The sequence below is a fragment of the Euprymna scolopes genome, chromosome 38 (genome assembly GCF_053919585.1).
Source record: "Euprymna scolopes isolate OS-2025 chromosome 38, ASM5391958v1, whole genome shotgun sequence".
NCBI classification, from domain to species: Eukaryota; Metazoa; Mollusca; class Cephalopoda; order Sepiida; family Sepiolidae; genus Euprymna; species Euprymna scolopes.
Window position 1 is genome coordinate 54,693,796 of NC_136519.1, and position 24,570 is coordinate 54,718,365.

At 33.7% G+C, this 24,570-nt stretch overlaps 1 long non-coding RNA gene across 1 annotated transcript in view; it reads right to left on the minus strand.

Annotated features, from left to right (window-relative positions):
• The window catches only part of LOC145263150 (uncharacterized), an 83,702-nt gene extending 61,834 nt beyond the window's left edge, over positions 1-21,868 (minus strand). The window contains exon 1 of the long non-coding RNA XR_013864485.1: positions 21,862-21,868. This is a non-coding gene — a long non-coding RNA (uncharacterized LOC145263150). The remainder of the gene's footprint in view (positions 1-21,861) is intronic.
• Positions 21,869-24,570: the final 2,702 nt, after the last annotated feature.

The window sequence follows — 24,570 nt, forward strand, 5'->3', positions numbered from 1 at the left end:
AACAAAGGAAGCAGAAAATAAATCAAGCAATTCTGAAGAATACATATTATAATAGTATTTATGAAAGAAACTAAAACTAGCAACATATGAGAGAGGGTGAAGAGAAGATTTTCTTTTTTCCTTTTTCCCCTTGTCCCCCTCCCTCCCTCTCTCTTGTGCACACACTTTGCTTTGCCTCACGCCATACAGCAACTAATTAATGATATGCTTACTATTTTAAACTTTTATTATTTTAAACTTTTATTAAACACACATACAAAATAAAAAGAACATTTAAACACAAATTAAACTTTGAACATTTATTTTACGCAAAAAGCCAATTCTAATGGAATTTAACAAATTTAAAAACAAGACTGCACCATACTCCGCAAAGAAAGTAAAAATATATTACTGATTCATCAAGATGACCTTATGCAATCATTTAGTTCGTGAACCACTTTAATCAACTCTAAAATTCATACCTTTGTTTTTGGCCTTCGTCATCACGTGTTTAGTGTGAATTTGATACGTGCTAATAGTTGAGATTGAAGGAAGCTGTATAACAAAGATGAGGAATCTCGATAGAATGAGCAACACACTCATCTCATGAAGACTTGTGAATGTTATATTTGATCAGATCGAAGGAGTTTGTAAAAAAAAAAAAAAAAAAAAAGAAAAAAAGGAGGACATTGACTTTTAAGTTCGGTGATCCGTGTCTTAGAAAAAGTTAGTCATATGATTAATATCATCGTGTTCAAATCGAGCAGCAGAAGATTCATTTGCATTTGTCCACTACAACTTGAACAGAATCATTTTTTAAATTCACGTTTAATAATAAATAATAATAATAATAATAATAATAATAATAAATAAATGAATATATGAATAAAAACACCTACGCGTGAAAACAAGACTGGTATTCATATGGGAAAACACATAAAAAAAAACATAAGAAATTTTTATTAAAAGAAAATGTAAGTGACCTTTTATGTACTAAAATTGATTATGTCTGACACCCAAACCGTGAAACATAAAAAGCAAAAATTTAGTTTTCCAGTTTTCAACTGAGTGTCATATATATGCAGTGTATCACAAAAGTAAATACCCCCCCTCTCATTTCTGCAGATTTTTAAGTATATCTCTTCATGGGACAACATTGACAAAATGACATTTTAACACAATGAAAAGTAGTTTGTGTGCAGTTTATATAACAGAGTTAATTTGTTTTCCTCTCAAAATATAACCATTAAAAGCTAAACAACTGCTAGCAAAAGTGAGTGAATACACCCCTTAGAGAAAGTTGTTAATATTAACATACCCTATGTCAACTGTGAATATTTTGTGTGGTCACCATCTTTATCCAGAACTGCCTCTACTCTCCTGGGTATGGAGTTCATCAAAGGTTCATAACCACTGAAATGCTCTTCCACTCCTCTATGATGACATCGCTAGGCTGGCAGATATTTGAGACTTTGCGCACCTCCACCTTCCATTTGAGGATCCCCCAAAGATGTTCTATTGAGTTCATGTCTGGAGACATGCTTAGCCAGTTCATCACTTTTATCCTCAGCCTCTTCAGTAAAGCAGTGGTGGTCGTTTTGATGTGTTTGGAGTTATTGTCATGTTATAACATTGCCCTGTGACTCAGTATTTAGAGATAAGGGCTCATAGCTTCGCTGCAGTATTTCTCAGTACATGTTGGAGTTCATGTTTCCCTCAATGAAATCTAACTCCCCAACACCTGCAGTATGCGTGCAGCCACAGTCCATGACATTCCCATCACCATGTAGGCATGACACACTTATCTTTGTACTCATCACCTGGTCTCCGCCACACATGCTTGAAGCCATCAGAACTAAACAAATTGATCTTCAGACCCGACGGACATGGTCCCAGTAATCCATGTGCTTTGCTGACATGTCTTCAGCAAACTGTTTGTGGGCTTTGTTGTGTATCGTTTTCAGAAGAGACTTCCTCCTGCGGTGACAGCCATGCACACCAATTTGATGTAGAGTGCAGCGTATGGTCTAAGCACTAACAGGCTGACTCCTCCTCCTCCTCCTCCTCCTCCTCCTCCTCCTCCTCCTCCTCAATCTCTGCAGCAATTCTGACAGCACCCTTATGCTGATCTTTCAAAGAAATCATTTGGATGTGACACTCAGTACATGGTCAGCTTATTTGGACAACCTCCCTTAGGCACATTCTGAGTGGACCCTGCTCTTTTAAAACATAAGGTGATCTTGGCCACTATGCTGCAGCTCAGTTTTAGGGTGCTGGCAATCTTCTTGGAGCCTTGGCCATCTACATGAAGTGCAACAATACATCTTTTAAGATCCTCAGAGAGTTCTTTACCATGTGGTGCCACGTTAGAACTTTCAGTGACCAGTATGAGAAAGTGTGAGAGCTGCACTACAAGTCTGAACACACCTGCTCCCTATGCACACATAGGCCTAGAAACACTAATAAGTCACCTGACATTTTGGAGGGAAAATGACAAGTAATATTCAATTTGGACATTTAGGGGTGTAGTTTCTTAGGAGTGCACTCACTTTTATTGGCAGGTATTTATCTTTTTATGGTTATATTTTTAGTTATTTTGAGGGGAAAATAAATTAACACGGTTATATAAGCTGCACACAGACTACTTTTCATTGTGTCAAAGTGTCATTTAAATGTTTAAGCGTATTGTACGACCAGACAATGCCGGGCGTCCAGCTAGTATATATATATATATATATATATATATATATATATATATATATATATATATATATATATATATATATATATATATATAAAAGATAGGGCAATAAAAATTAAAGTTACATTAAAAAGTTATTGCATTATCATGTCAATAAGGATGAGGGTGATTACAATAGGTGAACGAGAAATAATAGGGCAAACGTCTTTACACCATGGCATTTCAAAGGTAGATACTTCTCATCAGAAAAGAGAAAAAAAACAGCATTGTATAAAGGTTTTTTCTCATCTGATGAGAAGCATTTAGCTTTGAAATGCCATGGCTTAAAGAGGTTTTCCCCATTATTTCCTTTCCACTGATTGCAATTACCCTCATCCTTATTGACATGATAATGTAATAAAGTTCTAATGTAACTTTAATTTTATCTCCCTATCTTTTCTTATATATATATATATATATATATATATATATATATATATATATATATATATATATATATATATACTAGCTGGACGCCTGGCGTTGCCCGGTCATACAGTACACTTAAACATAAATTTTAATTTATGTAGATTACATATGTATTATTATAGAATCAATCCTCTATTGAATATTATATTTTACGAAAAAATAATTTGCCTGGTCGACTAATTCATAAAAAAAGAAAAGAAAAATAATGATAATGTCGTTCATCAAATTCCACGAGTGTTTGTTTACAATATCACGTCAGCTGCTATTTAGACTTGACAATCTTAAAAATAGTCTTTCTTCTCTTATAGATAGAAAGAAAGTTTTTTCAGGAAAATATTTTGTGTTACACTAGCCAAGGTTACACTGGTAAAATATTCTCCTGTCAAAATTCTTTTTTTTATCTATAAGAGAAGAAAGACTATTTTCAAGATCGGAATTTTTCGATTTTTGATATTAACGGATATTTTCTGTACAAAATATATCTAAGAACACTGCCAGAAATATAAATTAGCTTTGAGTGAAATTTGCAAAAGATAGGCTCAGCTGTTTTGTAACCGATGAGGAAGGAACTCACATGCACAAACAAAGTGACTTATATATATCTATATATCTAAATTCGTATTTCTGCCTGTTTGTTTGTTTACAATTTGATTAATATATATAAAAGTTTCCTTACTTTACTCTTTCATTTATTTTTATATATATAGTATGATTCTTGCAAAATATACAATTGTTACATTAAGAAAAATCGATTCTATTAAATTGCGGTATCTTAATTAATGTTTCTAGCGAGAGAATTGTTTTTAAGTCTTCTATTTAAAATTGTTATTTAATAAATTTTAAACAATAATTATATTGATAACATATTTAATTGAATTTATTTGAAATTATTATTCCAACATAGATTTTTAAAAAACTTTTTTGTAGAGTTATTTGCCTCTAGAAACTTCTGAACATTTCATTTGCTTGTTTTTATTATTCTTTAAACAGCTATTCAGAAATCGGTAAATTTTTACAAAGTAATGGGACCCAGCGTCGTTTAACACCTAAAAAAATAATAAAGATCTACTGCCCCTCTCTAAATTCCACAATTTACCCTTTTCTTTCTTTTTTGCACATTAATCTTATCGATTACAAACTTGACTTTTTAATTAAAAAAAAGGTAAATTTTTACATGACCCAGCATCGTTTAACCCCTAAAAAATGAAAACCTACTTTTTGGGGGGCCTAATACGTTTAAACAGCCTTTATAAATAATATGGAAGAAGAAATTTTGAAAAAACAGAAAATTAACATTTTAGAGTGGAGGATCACTTTTCTATATAAATTTAACGCAAAATGAACACCAACTTTTTGACCAAAAAGTGCTCAACGAGACATTTTTTTATTTTTTTTTATTACATTTTCTCCCCAAACAAGGCACGTTGTCACTTTGATGTAGAGGGCTACTATCAGGGACCTAAGTTACAGGTCTACTATGTGGGGAGTTGGGTAGCAAGATGTCGGTTCACGTTACACCTGAACTTCTGCATGTCAGTACAGTTGGGGAAGCAGAAAACCGAAAGAGAATTCTAAAGTCCTGCCGTTCTGGGGAATAAGCTATTAGAGTAAAAGGCTTTCTTACACTTAGGGATCTCAACTGTGTAGGGGTGGGACTTTGCTGCTTGTCGGGTTTGTCGGGGGTATTTTCATGAAGGGGGTACAAGGGCTTGTAGTTCGTCAGAGCATCCACAATTAAAATACTTGTAAAACAGGCAGAGGGATGCCAAATTTCGTCGGTGGGACAAAGGCTAGATGACAGTTCGGAACGTATTAGGTTGGCAACTCTCTTTTAGACCCTGTCCATGAGCGAGAGACTAGTCGCAGATGCACGAGCTCAAATGTGACAGCAGTACTCGATACATGGGCGAATGATGCTTTGTAAAGGTACAGGATGCGTTCAGGCATAAGTAACTACTGCCCTCCCCTCCCCTGCCTTATCCAGTGCTTCGTATAAACGTTCACAGATTACAGTTAGAATATCTGAGAAGTACGGGCTTGCCTAAATCCATATTGGTGGTCTGACAGAAGTTTAGCAGCTGTAAAGTGATGGACTAGAGCTTGATTAATTAAGGACTCAAATATTTTGGCAAAAAGAGGGAGGAGGCTAATTGGGTGATAATTTAATGAGTCAGTTCTTTCAGGAAAGTTTTTGTTAACTAGTATCACAGAAGCAGTTTTTCAGCAGCCAGGAAAGCAAGATTCGCTAAGGCATTTGTTAAAGAGTTTAGAGAGAACAGGAGCGACCTCAGCAAAGCATATTTTAAAAAGCACAGCCGAGATGAGGTCAGGTCCACATGCTTTTGAGGTGTCTAGGTTTTTTATAATATCATGTACTTGGGAAGGCGTGATCTTCAGATCATCTAGCGTGGTTTCTGTCCGCAGGGAAAAATCATAGAGGAAATGGCTTGCTGGGTCCAAGGTAGAGTTTGAAGCAAACTGACGGGCAAGCATGTTAGCTTTCTCAGTTGCTGTGCAAACAGTCTCATGATTGTTTGATAGTGGGGGTATTGTCGATTTCCCATTATTTACTACACTATTGTAGATTTTTCAGAAATCACGAGTTCCTAATTTTTGCGCTTCAATGTATTTCCTGGTGGTTTCAGTTTATTCACTCTTAGCTGTTGCTATTTCTTTCTTGCAATTATTTCTTGCTTCTATATACTTTTCTCTGTTTGAACATGACTTATGCCGGATAAATCTACAGTATGCATGTTGCCTCTGAGCAATGGCAGCTGTGCAAGTAGAAGTAAACCATTGGGGAGAGTGGGATTTACTATCGAACTTCTGTGTAGGGACATGTGTTTCAATTGCTGCTGTGAACCATTCAGTAGTTTCATTTGCATGCTGTTCTGCTGGAAGAGAAAAGATATTTCCCCATGGCGTGTCTCTGATGTGATCTCTAATGTCTTCCCGATCAGCCTTATTGTAGTGCCTTGTTGTTTTGCGCAATGGCTCTTCAACTTGGGGTCGAGAGTTTAGAGTAATGTTTATCATTATTACAGCGTGATCAGCATTCCCAAGTGGGCAATGAGCATTTGTTACACAATCATCAGAAAAGATTTTCAGAAATAGATCCGGAAGTGAGGCTTGCTGGTCTTGGGGATCTGGGAGACGAGTCATGAATGTTACTGTCTGTGTCAGGGTATGGGATACAGCAAAGTTATGGATGATGCTACCAGCTGTGTCAGTGTAGTTAGAGAAACCAAGCCAATTTCTGTAATGGGCATTAAAGTCACCAAATACATGTATTTGGGCGCTAGTGTCAAGGGAGAGTACTACATCTATGATGTCAGAGACATGATTGATTATAGTACAGTCCTGGGTTGATGGAGAGTGATAAAGAAAATACAGGTAGCTAATGCTATGTTGTAAATTTTGTTTAAAGCATAGGAAGGGCTGATCACCTGATTCTAGTTTAGATTCCCTAGACATGAGGAGGGTGTTACGAATATATATATAGAATATAGTCTGTAGATGTGCCTGTCAGAGTCCTTACGACAAACAGGAAGATAACCAGACATGTTAAAGATGTTAGAGGGGATGGAGGAGTGCAAGTTAGTTTCACTTAGTGCTAATATAACCGGGGAGTTTGCTAGGAGAAATGATTCTACGTCATCTAAATTAGTTCTAAGTCCTTGGATATTTGTAAATGCGAGCCTCAAGGGAGAAGGCAAATTGTTTGAGTGTGTGTCTGGTTTAAACGTTTTTATTTGGATTGAGCTGTCATTTCATTTTATTTCAGTTTCGGATCTAGGGTGAAGTGCTAGGCAAAATAGATGTGCATAACCACCATCATGCAACACGAGTAGACCATCAGCCGGTTCCTCATCCACAGGAATGTGGCCTCGGGAATGCCCACCAGAGATGAGTGCAGGCTCACTTTCCATGCACAACATGGCACTACAAACATCCCGATATTATATAACTGATGATAGAGCAGCTGCTCTAAGCGCTACCAAAGAGTTAGGGCACCTGTACTGTCAGTTGGAAACATCAACCAGCAACTATCAAACTAGTACTCTTAAACCTGTTCGACAGGAGTGACCCAGTCCAATCATGTTAGCATGTATGGTAAACAAGCACTCCAAGATGCTCAGGTGTAAGGGAAGGGAATTAGGTAAATGTGGGGGACGGCATTCATTGCCCTAGTCAGGAAACAAGGCATTTCTAATGAGTCCCTGCAGCTGCACCTGAAGAAGGAGTATGGAAGCCGAGCGATAGGCAGAACCTATCTACTCCTTAAGCAGTTTAGGTTTACAGACCGGTGACTTGATCAAGTCACCAACTCTAGGGAGGTTGTCGTCCAGGACTGAGTGGGCCTCCCACCCCGTTTGTGCCAGGATGTATGAGGCCAGTGGCACAAGTTTACAAATCAGAGTTTTCCTTTTCCTAGATGGATAACCTGATCAGATCTACGGGTCCATAAGCACCGAGAGGGTTTTCCCCACACCTGGTTTCAAGGGTAGGTATTTCTATGCTCCCGCATGGATAGTTAGGATGAATAGAGTATCAAAGAATTGTCATCTCTAGCACTTTTTCAAGTTTGCCGATCGAGGGTGGAGCAAAACGTGACAAATATAATGACATTTGAAACATAAAATAATGATAAATGTAATTCATTTTTATGAGACCATTCTATACTTTCACCTAACAATTTGATAAACAAAACGAACCCCAAAATAAATATGACAAATTTATTTTTTTTTGGGGTGGGGGGAGTCTTTCCAGTGCTCAATATCCGAAGAATAGTTTCTTCTCTTTGTATCCCTTCTACCGATATATCTGGTGATGAGGGTATCACATACTTCTTTTTCATGTTTTTATCCGTTCTTTTATTTTTGGAATTGTTGTGGGGGGTATCCACATGGCTCATGATAAAAGTGATTAGTATAGCAGGTGTGTTTCAAATGGAACTTCATGTCAACCCAGGCAACATCGGGTACCTATGCCAGTATATATATATATATATATATATATATATATATATATATATATATATATACTCTTAAAACATTACGGATATTTTAGTGCTAAAAAATGGATACTTTTGAGAAATGAGGATCCAGAAAATTTCACTACTTATTCAGTCAGTCCTGAGTTCAAACAAAAGATACAGTCAGTTCTAGAAATAGCCAAAGCAGTTTTCAATTTGTAATCTGCAAAAAATATCTAAAATGGTTACAAAAATCGTTAGCCTCTTAAAAAAAATTGACTTTCAAACTATGAACTGCTTCAGCCATTTCTGTGACTGGCTCTGTACTCCCTGTTTTTTTTAACAAGGAGTCACCACTTATCAAAGCCCGAGGGTAAGGGTTAATTAATGCATGGTAGTCAATGGGACAATATCTTAGTAATCGTCAGTAGTGGAAAATTTGGCAAATTGGATTACTTAAGGGGACAACTCATCAAGAACTTGTTCACATTGGACTTGAAGACGACCATATTGTAGTCAGTTGAAAAGCAGGAAAACAGAAGAGAGTTCCATATGGATGCAGTTCTGAGAAAGAAGCTTTGTTCATGGAATCTATGTTTAGGTTTAGGCATAGATAAAGAGTGGGGGAAAATATTAATAGTGGTTTCAACTAGACATGTGTTTTTGGTGAAAGTTTGGTAAGGGGGATCTTGCTAAATTCTCTGGATACCCATTCTTTACTTTGGAATAATAAGAGACAACTTTGGGTCAACTTTGGTACTTTTTACGTCAATGTGTACATAAGTTATAAATTAACATCTTTCTTTTCCTTTATTTACATCAAACTCTTACGCTGATGTTGCTGCTACTACTACTCCCTTTCTCTTATCACTTCTTGTTTCATTCACCCTTTCTCTCACTTCACTTCAAGATTACCAGTGTTTTAATATTATAGAACTCTATTTCACAATCACAAATAAATTTAAATGCTGTGATTAAGCAATTTTATGAGTTAGTATGTCAATTTACAGCTTCCCGTTCATTGGTCGCCAGTAAACTTGTTTTTAACTTTTAAAAAAAAAAAGAAACTTACCTTTTTTTCTTTTTTTAACAAAACTTATAAAACTATTTTACTTGTCTACTTTTGCATTACTTTTTAAAAGATAGATTTTGTTATTAGCCAATTAAAATTCCTTATAATGTACGAGTTGTAAATACCAGGTGTTGCCAGGGAATCTTTTTACTTTTTTTTTTTCAATCTATGTTACTAAATATTTTAATTTAAACTCCATAAATGTGATACTATCGGTGTCCTCTCTAAGTGTTGGGAAATGGTGAAAAAAAAGAGAAAAAGAAGTATGACAAAATACAAGAGGGAATATGTTTATCAGGTACAACAAAGATATAGTAAATAGGGCTGGTTAAAACACAATGGATAGGAAGTTGTTCACCGAGGAACACAAAAGAAAACTGAGGTGGGATTGTTGGTCAAGGTGAGGCAATGATTTGAACAAAGAAGGTCAATATATTTTAGAGTTAGTTTTAAACGTGTGAATCAGTTTTGCAACAGTTCATGACAGTTGAGTACAGTTTGCGGACAATCTTGAGTTTGATAAGAGTTGTAAGTTGGAAACAGTTGAAAGCAGGTTGTGGCGTGGAGGAGATGGAGAAACGAATCCATCAACTACATGACAAACACAGCCTTAACAGTAGATGTAGATCTTGGCATTCAGAGGGTCGATTGTGTCACACACACACCCAGAGTGAAACTGATATTTACAGAATATGTTGGAGTTTTTTATACTTGTGAATCCATGCATACCCCATTCGGTAGCAGCCAATGTGAGAAATGACGACACAGCCAGAAAAGATAGAGAAGAAGGCCATAGAGACATTGTTAGAGTCAGTGATTTTTGAGTGGGTTAGCATGTGGTCTTATCACATAAATACTATTGAAAGTTTTCTTTTCTAATTGGTGATAACAGTGGAGGGCATCATCATCATCATCATCATCATCATCATCATCATCGGCTTTACATTTATTTTACATACGGCCATATGTTGGACAGCTCTTAGAAATTGACTTCCGAACTATCTCTGACCAGGTCTTTAGTCATCCCTCTTTCTATCAAATCCATTATTATTACTTCCTCTCATGTTTTGCCTGGCCTTCCACTATGAACTAACCCTGCTACCTCAACAGCCCCAAAACTCCATCTGTTATTTTAATATGACCATACCATCGAAGTTTCCTGTTCTGCACATCTTCCTATACTGTCTAGATTTTATTTATCTCTGAGGTCATTAGATCTAAGCCTGTCTTTAAGACTCATATTACACATTCATCGTATCATTCTCATACGCATGTCTTCAACCCTCACTGGACAGGTTATCCTTATAACTGGATACCTTAGAACTATGTGAAGAGAAAAACTCAGAAATAAATTGGGAGAACATTCTTGTTTAAGGGAGGTAAAAAAAAAGATGGTTTTGTGAGATGCAAGTTATATGTCAATTTTTGCAGACTGAATGTGTAAATTCACGTATTAAGTTATGTATGGTAATGTGTCAACCCTACAGATAATAATGAATTCTTCCAGTTATTTAAAGACCGGGAGAATATTGGTATTAGCACATTGGTATGCTCGTCTTGCTCTCGTGGCAGTCGGACTGACATACAATACTCATACACTTCATTTATTGTATTTGTTTTTCTCTTTAATATATTTTATTTCTTCAAACTGAATTCATGATTTGACACCAATCTATGGATTTTGTTGAAAATACATGCATATATATATATATATATATATATATATATATATATATATATATATATATATATATATATATATATATATATATAGCTTAATGTGTAAGAGGAAAAAAGAAAGTTCAATTCCACAAAAGGAGACTTATCCGGATAATGCCAACCTCAACAATTATTATTGGAGCTTATACAATAGGACAACAAGAGTATGAAATGAAGACACAAAACTATATATAGGTAGATATAGAATGGATCATTTATTGAATAATGGAATACAGGCAAAATTTGGGGGATAGAAGGGATTCTTTATGCCAGGGCATTTCGAAGCCTAATGCTTCTCATCAGAAGAGTAGAGAAGGTGTTAGGTAGCATGGGGAAGATACGGCGTCTAACATAAGGTTCATTAGGGATGAAAAAGATTAAGAGAAATTATAGAATGTTGGGGGAGGCTTTATTGAATTCTAAATAAGGAGAAGCTTGATATACATAGTATGATATATAAGATTGTATATAGTCTTTAACATAGAGTTGAGATTAAGGGGTATATATATTAGGGTTAAATTGGGGGTGTATTCTTGCTGCGTGATAATTTATTTTAACGGTTTATGGCGTGTCTATTTTCTATGGAGTGGTAATTTTGATTGGTGCCATCTAAACGGCAAATGGCTGCTATAAAATCGCTTATAATTTGGGGGGGGGTATGCAAGGTTGCAAAACTGAAAGGTAATATGCGGCAATATATTTATAAGTTTCTTCTAATGATATAGGGAGTATGATTATAAGGTGGCGGTCGGAGATTAGGATGGCAATGACTCTGAGTGCATTTAACTTGATGCAAAAGGTTAAGGATACATATAGATGGCAAAGTGGAGGAGTAAGGAAACCATTACTACTTATGAAAGTGGTAAAAATATACCAAATAATAGCAGGGTAATTATAATAGTACGAAAGATAATAATAATGAAAATTATAATAATAGTAGTAATAATAAAGATGAAAATAAAATAGAAGTAAAATTGAAGATAAAAATAAAGATAAAGATAAAGACAAAATTAAAATTAAACATTAAAAATAAACATTAAAGATAATATTACCAATAGTTGTGATAAAAGTAAATTCGAAGTTAATGTTAATAACAGTGCAAATGAAGATAATGGTAGCGGTTATGGTAGCAATGACGGGGATAATAACGGGGATAATAATAATAGCAGCAATTATAATGATGATTATAATAATAATAATAATAATAATAGTAATAGCGGTAAAAAGAAGACAGTAATAATAATGATAATAATAAAGATAGTAGTAACAATACTACTACCACTACCTCCACCATCACCACCACTACTACTACTAATAATAATGAAAATACTGTTAATAATAATTATTAGGGGTGCGTAAAAGAAAGGGATACAGACAAGTGGGGGGGGGGTCAGAGTGTTACATGATAAGGGCTGTCCCCTGTTCATGTAAGTATAAAAATAGAGAGATTAGTTAAAATGAAAATAAGAGAAAGCAGAAATCGAACCCTGGACATAAGTTTTAAAGAACAATAGGTTTAAATGGAATGTCCAGTAAATTGTTAATTCGGATGAAATAAATAATAAATAAACTATTCAATTGTTAAAAGAATGTGGATAATAAAATATGGATTAAATAAATTAGATATGTAGGTTGAATTCCTTTGTGGAAACAACACAAGAAAAATAGGTTATTGGGAAATCAATGTCGGAAACGTGCAAAGTCGCGCATGTTGAAACACGTGAATTTTGCTCACGTGGCCGGGATGCATGGATTTCTCAATATAGGAAGTGAGAGTTAGTTAATCGGGGAGACAGTCAGTGAGAAACTCAGAGAGAGTCTGGAGTTTGTAATTCGAACGTCTAGGAAGCAAGACGTCACTTTGAAACTAAAATGTGAAACTTTGAATTCTTGATGAGGAAATCACGACCGGTCGTGAAGAAATAAATTCATCATGTGTTTTGTGATAAAGCTCATCTTTGTGTTTGTGATTTCTACAAAAAGGTAAATTGTATTGTTATTATTATATGTCTGTGTTATAAAATGTCATTACATACACGTCTCGACATCTCATATCCACAATGTGAATCTACATCATATCTACACTAAGACTGTCTGAACACTATCTCATCATTCTAAGAGCTTTCTTCATATCTACACGTCTAAGTAATGAACATTTAAAATATAGGAATAGTTATAAACGAACAATCTCTCTTACAACAACATCTCTCTCTCTCTCTCTCTAAGATACAACATCATATGTAATAAGACAAGAACTCTCACTAAGACTCATATCTTTACTAATAAGAACTCACGTAACATACGCGCACAAGTGGTATCGTCTAATACTAATAATAATAACTATATAACAAGAGTAGCAGGAAATGGGGTTGAGGAGTGAGGGGTAAGTGGTCCCGTAAAAAATAAAATAAAAGAATATATATATATATGTATATATATATATATATACATATATATATACACACACACACACACACACACACACACACACATATATATATATATATATATATATATATATATATATATATATATATACACACACACATACGCATATACACATACATATATCCATATATACAAACACAGATAAAAAAAAAAATAGATGTAGAATAAGCCGGGAAAGTGTAAGAGTTCAGTGAACAAAAAGCCCATGGGTTTAAATTAAATTAAAGGATTGCTTCACTGGGAAAGATAGTTTCAAGAGTCCACCTTAAAACTTTGAATTTCTTTAAGTTCGATTATAAAGGCCATCAAATTTATGTTTTTATGAACAAGCAAGGCCTAGAAAATTGAATACATACTTTCTCGTTTATGAACACGAGGGACAGGTCCATCCAATTGGCATAACTACTTAATGTAGTAGTTCTTATCTCCAAGAGATGCAAGAACCATAGTTTATAGCTGTCCGTTAAAGTTCCATATTTCTCCAAATATTTTGTTAGGGTGGTCTTGTGTAGATGCGTTGGTCTGGTGAATTCTTTATTCCTCCTAATTTGTATGGCAAAAAACTGTATTTGTTCAACGGAGACTCTTGTGATGGAAATTACCCGAAACTTGACTGGTTCAACTGTGTTCAAATCTAAGTTATATTATCAGTAGGAAGTGGCAGCTAGAAGGAAATTGAAAAATGCACGTGTTTGCTTGTGAGGGGTTGGGAATGCGCTTGGCTGGTAGTCGGAGGGGGTAGAAGAGGGATGGGGATATGTCTGTATGGCTGACGGGGGTGGATTGGGTTGAATCAAGGGAGCTTTTCTTAGGTTATATTTTCGGTACATTTAAAAGTTTTAATGTAAATACTACTGGGATGGAGGGCTTTGTGTAAATCTAATAGTGGAGACCAAACGCGCTGATTTTTAAATAATTTCTTATTTGGGGTGCGGGTTTGCCAGTGGGGTTTAGGGGTGGTGGTTAGATGGTTCTAAATTTAGGTTTTAAGTCTTTAGCCCTGGGAAGGGGTTACTAAGCTATTTTTTCATTGGGCCTAGGTTTTATATTGTTTAGATTATATTCTCGTTGCATCGTGTGCTAATTTGTGATTTGGTTGCAATTTAACAGGTGGTATTAAATGTACATATTTACAGGGATAGGGTTTGTTAGGCAAAGTTGTCTGTGGGCTTATGTTTAAAGAAGATATATTGTTAATTAGGCCTTGCCAAGATGCAGGCGATTCTAAGTTGGTAATTTATTTAAAGTTATGTTATGGTTGTGTGTTCAGAGGGTGTGCTAATATTTTATATTAAAATGTTGAAGTTTTTTATGGCGATTTTTTTCAGATCGCAAGTGCTTATGAGTGGTTTAAAAAAAATAAAATTTGGTTTGGGGTGTTGTCCAATAGCCCTATACTAGGGGAAACGGTTAGTGATGGATATTTTTGCATTTTATGGATGGCGAGGAAGCGCAATAAGTTAGTTCCTGTCCGACGGTGCATTTTCAGTGGGGTTGATTGCATTTATGTACCTGAACTTTCTCTTGTGCCTGCAAATTATCTCTTGTTTTGAATTGAGGATGTTTAATTTTTTAGGTGCCGTTATAATCTCGGTCGCCTCTGCATTACATAGAAGGCAGTATTTAAAGCCTGGGCTGTATGACTTGGAGTTTCTTAGTATTTTCCGTTTTAATGTAAAGTCTATTTTGTTTTGTTTTAAATTTCTAACTAGGTTAGATAGGGTAGTTTTTGATTTAGGGTTCTCCTTTGAGAATGATTGTAAATGGTTTGCAATTCTGGCCCTTATCAGGAAGGAGGATAATCCTATGTAGGTATGTATTATAGGGCTTGTGTGTGGTGTATCTAGAGGTTCTTCATTTATCTGGGGGTGGCCTGAGTTTCTATGTTCCGGTTCTGTGGAGCTTATAACTATCTGCTCTGTGGTCAGTTGTTCAGATTGAGTACTATTGCTTATTGGGTTATGCAGATCCTCTCTGGTGTAACTGGTACTATATGTTTGGGGTGTCAAGTTATTAGTTGTCGTATTAGGCGGGAGTTCTGTTACTGTACCTGAATATATGACGTCTGGATGTACACAGACATTCTCCAGTAGCAGCTATTTGGGTCATTACAATTACAGTTTGGTTGGGCTAGACTAGGGTTGCCATTAATTATTTTCTGTGCTGATTCTATTTTCTTATTATTATTGCTTATAATAGTTTGTGCTACATTAGACATAGTTGAGAAGGATAATTTAATAGAGTTTTTATTTAGAATCGTGCTGTATATGTGAGGATGCTTGAAAGAATCTTCTACTAATTTTAAGAATTATTTTGGGATATTAGTTTGGACGTTATTATTATATGGGGGGGGTGAACAAAATATTGGACTTTCTTCTGATCCGTTTTTTTGGGGGGATGTCTGCTCAACTTGTATGAGCTTTTCATTGTTAGGATTATTTGGCATATGATACTTATGATTCGATCTTGCCTTATTATTTTGCTTAGATTTGCATTTAGTCATGTTGTGGGTCATTATGCCTAAGGGGCTGGATATTTTTTTAGCCTTATTCGTATCATACTTAATTGTGTCTTTGTATCCAGAGTTTGCTAGTGCGTTGTTATAAAAGGTGGAGCTTTCGTTGAAAATTTTATGGAGATTCTTTTGGACACCGAGGAAGGGATTGCCTTAATGACGGATCTGGGGTGATTTGTGGACATAGTGTAGCGACAAATTTGGTTTTACATCTAAGAAGTTTGAGGTGCTTTTTTCATTCTCTAATGTTATACTAAAAAAAATTCTCTTAGTTTGATTATGGTCCTATTGTACATTACTAATAGAGCGTCATCCCTATATAGGCCTCCTTGCAGGTCGCTATTGCTGAATTTGTGTTTAAGCTCATTTAATAGGTAGATTCCTACCAGATCCGTTACTGTGCAGAGTCTGCCGTGCCCATCACTATGTCGAATTGATCAGGGGTGTCTTTTCTAGTCCAGAATTTATTATCAAATTGTATTAAAGTCTTTCTTGCTAGTAGGATTAGACTAATTTCTGAGTCGGAAAGGTCCGAGTTATTTTTAGCTAAGATGAGTGCTTTGTTTAAAAGGATAGGGGATATAGATTGGTAGTAGTTGTCAGTGTCAAATGTTATGAAGCTTAGTCTTGATTTGTCTTTGAGGTTTATGAACCAATCTATAACATTGTCCGATGATTGGCAAAGGGAGAAGCTTATTTTCTTTTTTATACTTGGTATTATTCTATCTAATATGTTTTTACTTATTCTTCCTAGGTCTGCTTTAGTGGAGCAGATTAGCCTGATACAAGGGTTGCTATTGAAGTTAGGCTTATGGTCCTTTAGGGCGACTCTTGGGGTAGCTGAAGTGAAGATTTCTGTGTGGTTACTCAGGTTCATGCTAGTAAGTAGGTTCTTAGCTTGGTTGTTGATCTTATGCATTGCATTTTGCGATACTTCCTTATACGATTTTCTAAGCTCTTTATATATTAGGCTATCATAAGTTTGGTAGTTTAATTTGTAACAGTTTTAGTTTTATCCGTGGGTACAAATAGTTCTGTCCCATTTTTAACTTTACGTGACAAGCTGTTAATTTTATTAACTATCAGGTGTGGATGTTTATTAGGTTTCTTAAATTTTATTTTCTTGATTAGATTAATTAGTCCGTTTTCAAATTCTTCTAAATGTTCATTAGCTTTAGGGAATTGGTTTGATTTTAATCCATAATATTTCGCCGCCATGCTCTCTAGCTCCCTCTGTCAGGAAATACTATTTATTGGCAGAGGGAGATTTTCTAAGTTACTGTGGAGCGGGGGGGGGGGTCTTTTGGGGTGCCCAAGCGGTTTTGTTTTAAACTCATGTTAAAGTCATGGTGGTATATTTTCTATCTAACATGAATTATGAATTTATTGATAGCTGCTATTAATTTAGAGATGTAGGATTTCCGGGATGGGGTAGAGATATTTTTGGATGAGAGGGGGATGTATTCTTTATTAAACATATCTGGAAAAGTCAAATAAAGCTCAACCAGGAGGGAGCTTATAATAGTTAAATGTGTAAGAGGAAAAGATAAAGTTCAATTCCACAAAAGGAGACTTATCCGGATAATGCCAGTCTCAACAATAATTATTGGAGCTTATACAATAGGACAACAAGAGTATGAAATGAAGACACAAAACTATATATTAGTAGATATAGAATGGATCATTTATTGAATAATGGAATACAGGCAAAATTTGGGGGATAGAAGGGATTCTTTATGCCAGGGCATTTCGAAGCCTAATGTTTCTCATCAGAAGAGTAGAGAAGGTTTAGGTAGCATGGGGAAGATGCGGCGTCTAGTGTGAGGTTCATTAGGGACGAAAAAGATTAAGAGGAATTATAGAATGTTGGGGGAGGCTTTATTGAATTCTAAATAAATAAGGAGAAGCTTGTTATACATAGTATGATATGTAGAGAAATTTATTATCTCTATTTTGTCGGAATGCTATTTCCATTATTTTCATCAGTATGATATGTAAGATTGTATATGGTATTTAACATAGTGTTGAGATTAAGGGGTATATATATTAGGATTAAATTGGGGGTGTATTGTTGCTGCGTAGTAATTTATTTTAACGGTTTATGGGGGTGTCTATTTTCTATGGAGTGGTAATTTTGATTGGTGCCACCTAAACGGCAAGTGGCGGCTATAAAATCGCTTATAATTTGGCGGGGCGGGGGGGGGGAAGTTATGCAAGGTATCCCCCAAATTTTGCCTGTATTCCATTATTCAATAAATGATCCATTCTATATCTACAAATATATAGTTTTGTGTCTTCATTTCATACTCTTGTTGTCCTATTATATATATATATATATATATATATATATATATATATAATAGAGAGAGAGAGAGAGAGGGAGAGAGAGAGAGAGAGAGAGAGGGTAGGAATTAGCAAAATACGGAATCGTTTTTTGCTTGCAAAGTATTTAATGGAACTACAAGTAAGCCATAGAGCTTACTTGGTAAAAGCTAAAAAAAATAGTGAAGAATGATTTCATGTGAATGGATGGTCGAATGAATAATAGAATATCCAATAACGGTAAAATCCAAGAAAAGTTGGTAAAAATTCGGTATCCAGAAGTAAAAATCCAAAAGAATCGCGTTACTGAAAGATATTTCGATGCCATCCAAAATTCATAAATGGGTACAAGGAAAAAAGAATGAGTTCAATATATTATTATAAAAATTACTTTAATATTTATAAAGTAATTTTAAGTTTGATATTTTGGATTATCTTTGTAAACTTAATTGTAATTCTTATTTCATTATATATATATATATATATATATATATATATATATATATATATATATATATATATATATATATATAGGGGAGTGAGGAATATATGCTTTGGGATTTAAAAGCAATGGAACTTTTACCATCTTTTTTCAATTTATTTTACGTTATCTTTTTTCAAAGGGCAAACATTTTATAAAAATAAATTTAATTCATTTAAATATGAATTAAAAAATATTTTCATTTGTAGAAGTGTTATTCTTCTGAACACTTACATGAGCATAACATTATGCAGTTGCTTGTGATCGTCAGGAAAATATTTGTTAATAGAAAAAAAAAAAATACAAAAATGATCGTCAAGTAGAAGGAAAAAACGATAGTAGGATGAATGATGAATAACCTCCCTTTTGTGTTCGTGTTGTTTTTATACTTGCCATAATTTTCCCTTCTTTACAATGCATGAATGATTAATAAATATTGTAGGAATCGGGAATCAGAAATATCGGAACTCTTGGCAGTATCGGAAGCGATATCGGAATCAGAAATTTTTTCCCCCTTTTTTGCAATGTCAAAAACGATTCTTTTAATTGTTTCATTTTTATCTTTGTTTAAAACTTAATTCCATTACTTGTACTACTAATAAAACATATTCATATATTTTAAACTACCAGTAAAACTAAAATCTATAGTTACCTACTACCTACAAATGTATTTTTATATTTCCGCAAATGTATGTACATATGATTCAGATATTTACAATAATCCAGCCCGCCTCAAGAGAAAAACAACTCTATAGCAAAATATTTAATGATTTAAAAAAAAAAATCGTAATCAGAAATTTAGGACAGAATTGGTAATTGTATCGGAATTTGGAAAAGTATTGAAATCGTTCCATCACTATGAATAACCTCCCTTTTGTGTTGGTGTTATTTTTATACGTGTCATAATTTTGCTTCTTTACATTTACTTTCCTCATCTGCAGAATTGAACACAAATTAAATTGTGCGTTTTTAGTGATTAATAACATGAAATATTTATTTTAAAGAAAATTCAAGAAAATAATGTATAATTTATAATTTATTTCGAAGAAAATTCAAGAAAATACCTAATCTATAATTTATTTCATATAATCTATAATTTATTTTAAAGAAAATTTAAGAAAACATATAATCGATAATTTATTTCTTATAATCAATAATTTGTTTCATAATCTATAATTTATTTCTTATAATCTATAATTAATTTCAGAGAAAATTCAAAATAATTATACATAATCTATAATTAATTTAAAAAAAAAATCAAAATAATTATGCATAATCTATAATTAATTTCAAAGAAAATTCAAAATAATTATACATAATTTATAATTAATTTCAAAGAAAATTCAAAATAATTATACATAATTTATAATTAATTTCAAAGAAAATTCAGAATAATTATACATAATTTATAATTAATTTCAAAGAAAATTCAAAATAATTATACATAATCTATAATTAATTTTCAAGAAAATTCAAAATAATTATACATAATCTATAATTAATTTCAAAGAAAATTCAGAATAATTATACATAATCTATAATTAATTTTCAAGAAAATTCAAAATAATTATGCATAATCTATAATTAATTTCAAAGAAAATTCAAAATAATTATACATAATCTATAATTAATTTCAAAGAAAATTCAAAATAATTATACATAATCTATAATTAATTTCAAAGAAAATTCAAAATAATTATACATAATTTATAATTAATTTCAAAGAAAATTCAGAATAATTATACATAATCTATAATCTATTTAAAAGAAAATTCAAGAAAATGCTAATATATAATCTATAAATTATTTCGGTTGCATAATTAAATGTATATTCTATTGTCAGAATGAGAAAATTATTTATTTAAAAAAATACATGTTTAGTATCTGCATGTTTAATATCTGATGCTAGTGTGATTGCAAGAATTTGAAGTGGATGGAAATTTTGCCATTATTAACCAGCAGTATGTTACCACTGTTGACCGAGAGAAGATTCTATCAGATATGTGTCGAAATGTATGGATGTGAAACTTGCGCAGTAGAGGTTGAGGATATGTGTTGCATGGATAGAAATGATATAAGAATCATGTGATGCATGTGTAATGTGAGTCCTAAGACAGGCTTAAATTTGATTACCCCAGAGGAAAATTAAATCTGGACAGTATAAGGAGATATATGCAGAACAAGAGACTGTATTGGTATGGGTACATTGAAAGAATGGATAAAAGTTCTTAGGTTAGTAAGTGTAGAACAGTTGAGGTAATATGGTTAGCTCACAGGGGAAGGTCAAGAAAAAACATGGGAGGAAGTGATAAAAATGGATCTGATGGATAAAGACCTGGTAAAAAATAGATTATTTTGGAAGTCAATTTCATTAAAGATGCCCAATACATACTAACATGTAAAACAGATGTTAAACCGATGAATAATAATAATAATAATAATAATAATAATAATAATAATAATAATAATAATAATGACCGCAATAGCATAAACAATAAAACAACTGAAGAAACAGAGTCAATTGAAAACATGGTAGAAAATGTTAAAGATGAATTTGAGAGATAGTGAGATGAATCAAGGCTTTGCTAGAGATAGATTATTTTGGAAGTAAATTTTTAAAAAGTTGTCCAACACCCGTCGGCATGTAAAATGGACATTAAACCGAATATGATGAGATGATTTAATGACAAAATAGACATGCTGTTGCATATCACTTATTTCATTCTCTTCCCATTTTTTTTGTTACAAAAATAAATGCATGTAAAAAGTTACATTTCAACATTAATTGCCATAGACAGATGATGATGTTATCTGACAATTTTATGAAACAAACTAGCTGTCCTGACCAGGTATTGCCTAGAAACCTTTTTACTTTTATAAGAATTACATAACTGAGATAAGATTTCTATATCGGCAATAAAACGTTAATTGGGTTGTGAATAAATGTAAAAAAAAAAAGGAAGAAATTTTACGTCATATATACAAAAATCAAAAAGTTTACCATTCATTTTTTTGCTCTGTCAAGGTAAAAAGGTGACTGCAATTTAAAAAGATAAAGTAAATCTAAAAAAACGAATATTTGCATTCTCAGACAAAATTCAAACTTGGAATCATATCTTAACAGGCCCATCTTATCAATTTGCCCACAACACCAGTGTTATTAAAATGTTACTCTAATTACCCTTCGAAATAATCTCCTCCAGCTGCAAAGCACTTGTACGGCTCCAACAACTTCTCTAAGGTCCCATGGAAGTCCTCTTGTGTGAGCGTGTCAATGACCCTCATCACAGCTATTTTAAAATAACCCTCATCACAGCTATTTTAAAATAACCCTCATCACAGCTATTTTAAAATAACCCTCATCACAGCTATTTTAAAATAACCCTCATCACAGCTATTTTAAAATAACCCTCATCACAGCTATTTTAAAATAACCCTCATCACAGCTATTTTAAAGTTTCCTATGAAAATATAAATAGGTCAAATAATGTTTAAAAAAAAAAGTGAAACTCGAAAAATTAACTCTTAGTCTAATTAGTGTCATTGGTGAAAGGAAGAAGACTTAGTATTATGAGAAGGTTAGTTCTTCTGATTCTCTTTATGCTATTAGTACTCAAAACACAAACTGTTCTTCCTCATTGCTGTTTTTTTTTCCCCCAGGTTGAAATTTGCATGCATTTCCTCTTCACAGTCCATAATAATCACCAGATCATCGTCATGCACAATCCAATCCTCAGCTCCGAGTTTTCTTATTGCCCATCAAAATACAGCTTGATGAACACCGTTGAACGCCTTTTCCAGTGTTACATAATAAGGACCCTACATAAATAGAGATCAATTTAGCTAGTGCATGTCATCATAACCCAAATCTGTAAAACAGAATCGTTCCCAGAGATGGGTGACATAAAATTGAGGCAGGGAGCAGAGGTTGAATGCCGTAGACAAAATGGAGTTGAACGATACGAATAACGTCACATTTTTAAGCAGAGAGTAAACTAAGGTTTTTAGATTACATCTTTGGGAAGCAGGTGAACAAGACACAGATAATGATGTAGAAAACTGTTAATCTCAACGAATGTTACCTCAATCTCTATTTGTGCACATCACTCATTTCGTTAAGTTAGAAAATTTAAGAAGCAAATAGCTAGTTAAGATAACAGTAATCTCTCTCAAGTTCATTCTCTCCAAATAAAACCTTGAATAAAACTCAGCAAACGTCTCCTTGTGTCTTTCATGCATGAAAAGTTTTATTTGTTTTAGTTAAGCAGACGAGACGATTGATGGGCACTCATGAAATGCGTCGAAAAGAAATGGTGACAATGAACAGAATAAAGAGACCAGCACGTATAAACATTCCCATATGTATGTAAAAAGACATGTAGCTGTGCATGCAATTGTGAGGCAAGGTTTGTGCAATCTCCAACCACACATCTCCTAAATCGTCACTGCTTGAATCAAGTAGCAAGGAGAAGTCTTATATATATGTAGTGGAAAATGAAAATATGAATTTTGCTAGGAAAGCTAAGATTTCAAGCAATTCATGATAGTGGAAGAGAAGTTAAATGATTTAATTTCATCAAAGAATGACGTTTTTTTTACAAGGGTGTCACCATTTATTAAGGCCCAGAGGCCACTCGGAGATAAGGGTTAAAAATGGTACAGTGGTCAAAGGGACAATATCATAGTAATCGTAAGAAGTGTAAATTTGGTAAGTTGGATTATTTAAGGGACATGGCTCATCAAGAACTTGTTTATGTTGGACTTGAAGATGGCCATATTGTAGTCATATTGAAAGCAGATAAATGGAAGAGAGTTCCACAGGTGTGCAGTTCTAATAAAGAAGCTTTGTCCATGGAATCTACGTTTAGGTTTAGGCACAGATAAAGTGAGGGAAATTATTGATAGTGTTTTCAGCCAGACGACCGTTTCTCATGAATGTTTGGCAAGGGGGGGACCATAGATTGGAGCTACTTCCTTTTTCTTCTTCCAACAAACGCGTTTGTTTGGGAAAAAAACATTTTTTTTGGACTGCCCTATCTCCATCCATCTCTTCCACCTCCACACAAGGGAACCATGGTCTTCAGGTTGGAAAATTCATGTTGGTTTCATCTTCTTTTGTCATTAGCTACTCACATTTTGAAATAAAAGAGATAAGATATAAATGTTCATCCGTCGGAAGGATGATTGTCTGGTCATCCTAGCGATGATGGATGACCAATGCTGAAGCCGCACACAATACCCCACGTGATATGATCAATCGATGAAGAGAAACATTTGATGAATGAATGTCATCTGGCTACCTTGTTCGTATGATTTGACCCCATTAGATTATTTTCTTTGGGAAATGTAAAATCCTATGTTTACACTGATAAACCAGACACAAGAGACCACTTAGAAGACAACAATCGATATGTATGGCCAAAATACAGCCTGATATAATGTGTAAAGTTGTGAAAGCTGTACCTCTACATTATGCCATAGATGTGCAATTGTATTTAAATAATAAATACCAAAAATTAATCTTTGGAATAAACCACATATTTGTATAATAAAAATATTTTTCTGTGATTTATTTTAATTTAAAGTTAGTCACCTCTAAAAGACACACTCTCTCTCTCTCTCTCTCTCTCTCTATATATATATATATATATATATATATATATATATATATATATATATATATATATATTAAAATACAAGATGGCGTAATGGTAAAATATAAAGGTAACTGCAGCTTCTCTTCCAAATTTTCGGATTCTGACCACGTCGTATCAGATTTTAATGCCTTTTGGTGGATTGAAAAATAGATTCACTAATTGATATAATAATTAAGTGATTGATTTTGCGTTACGAAACAGACTCTGTCAAGAAATGTAAGGATCAATTGATG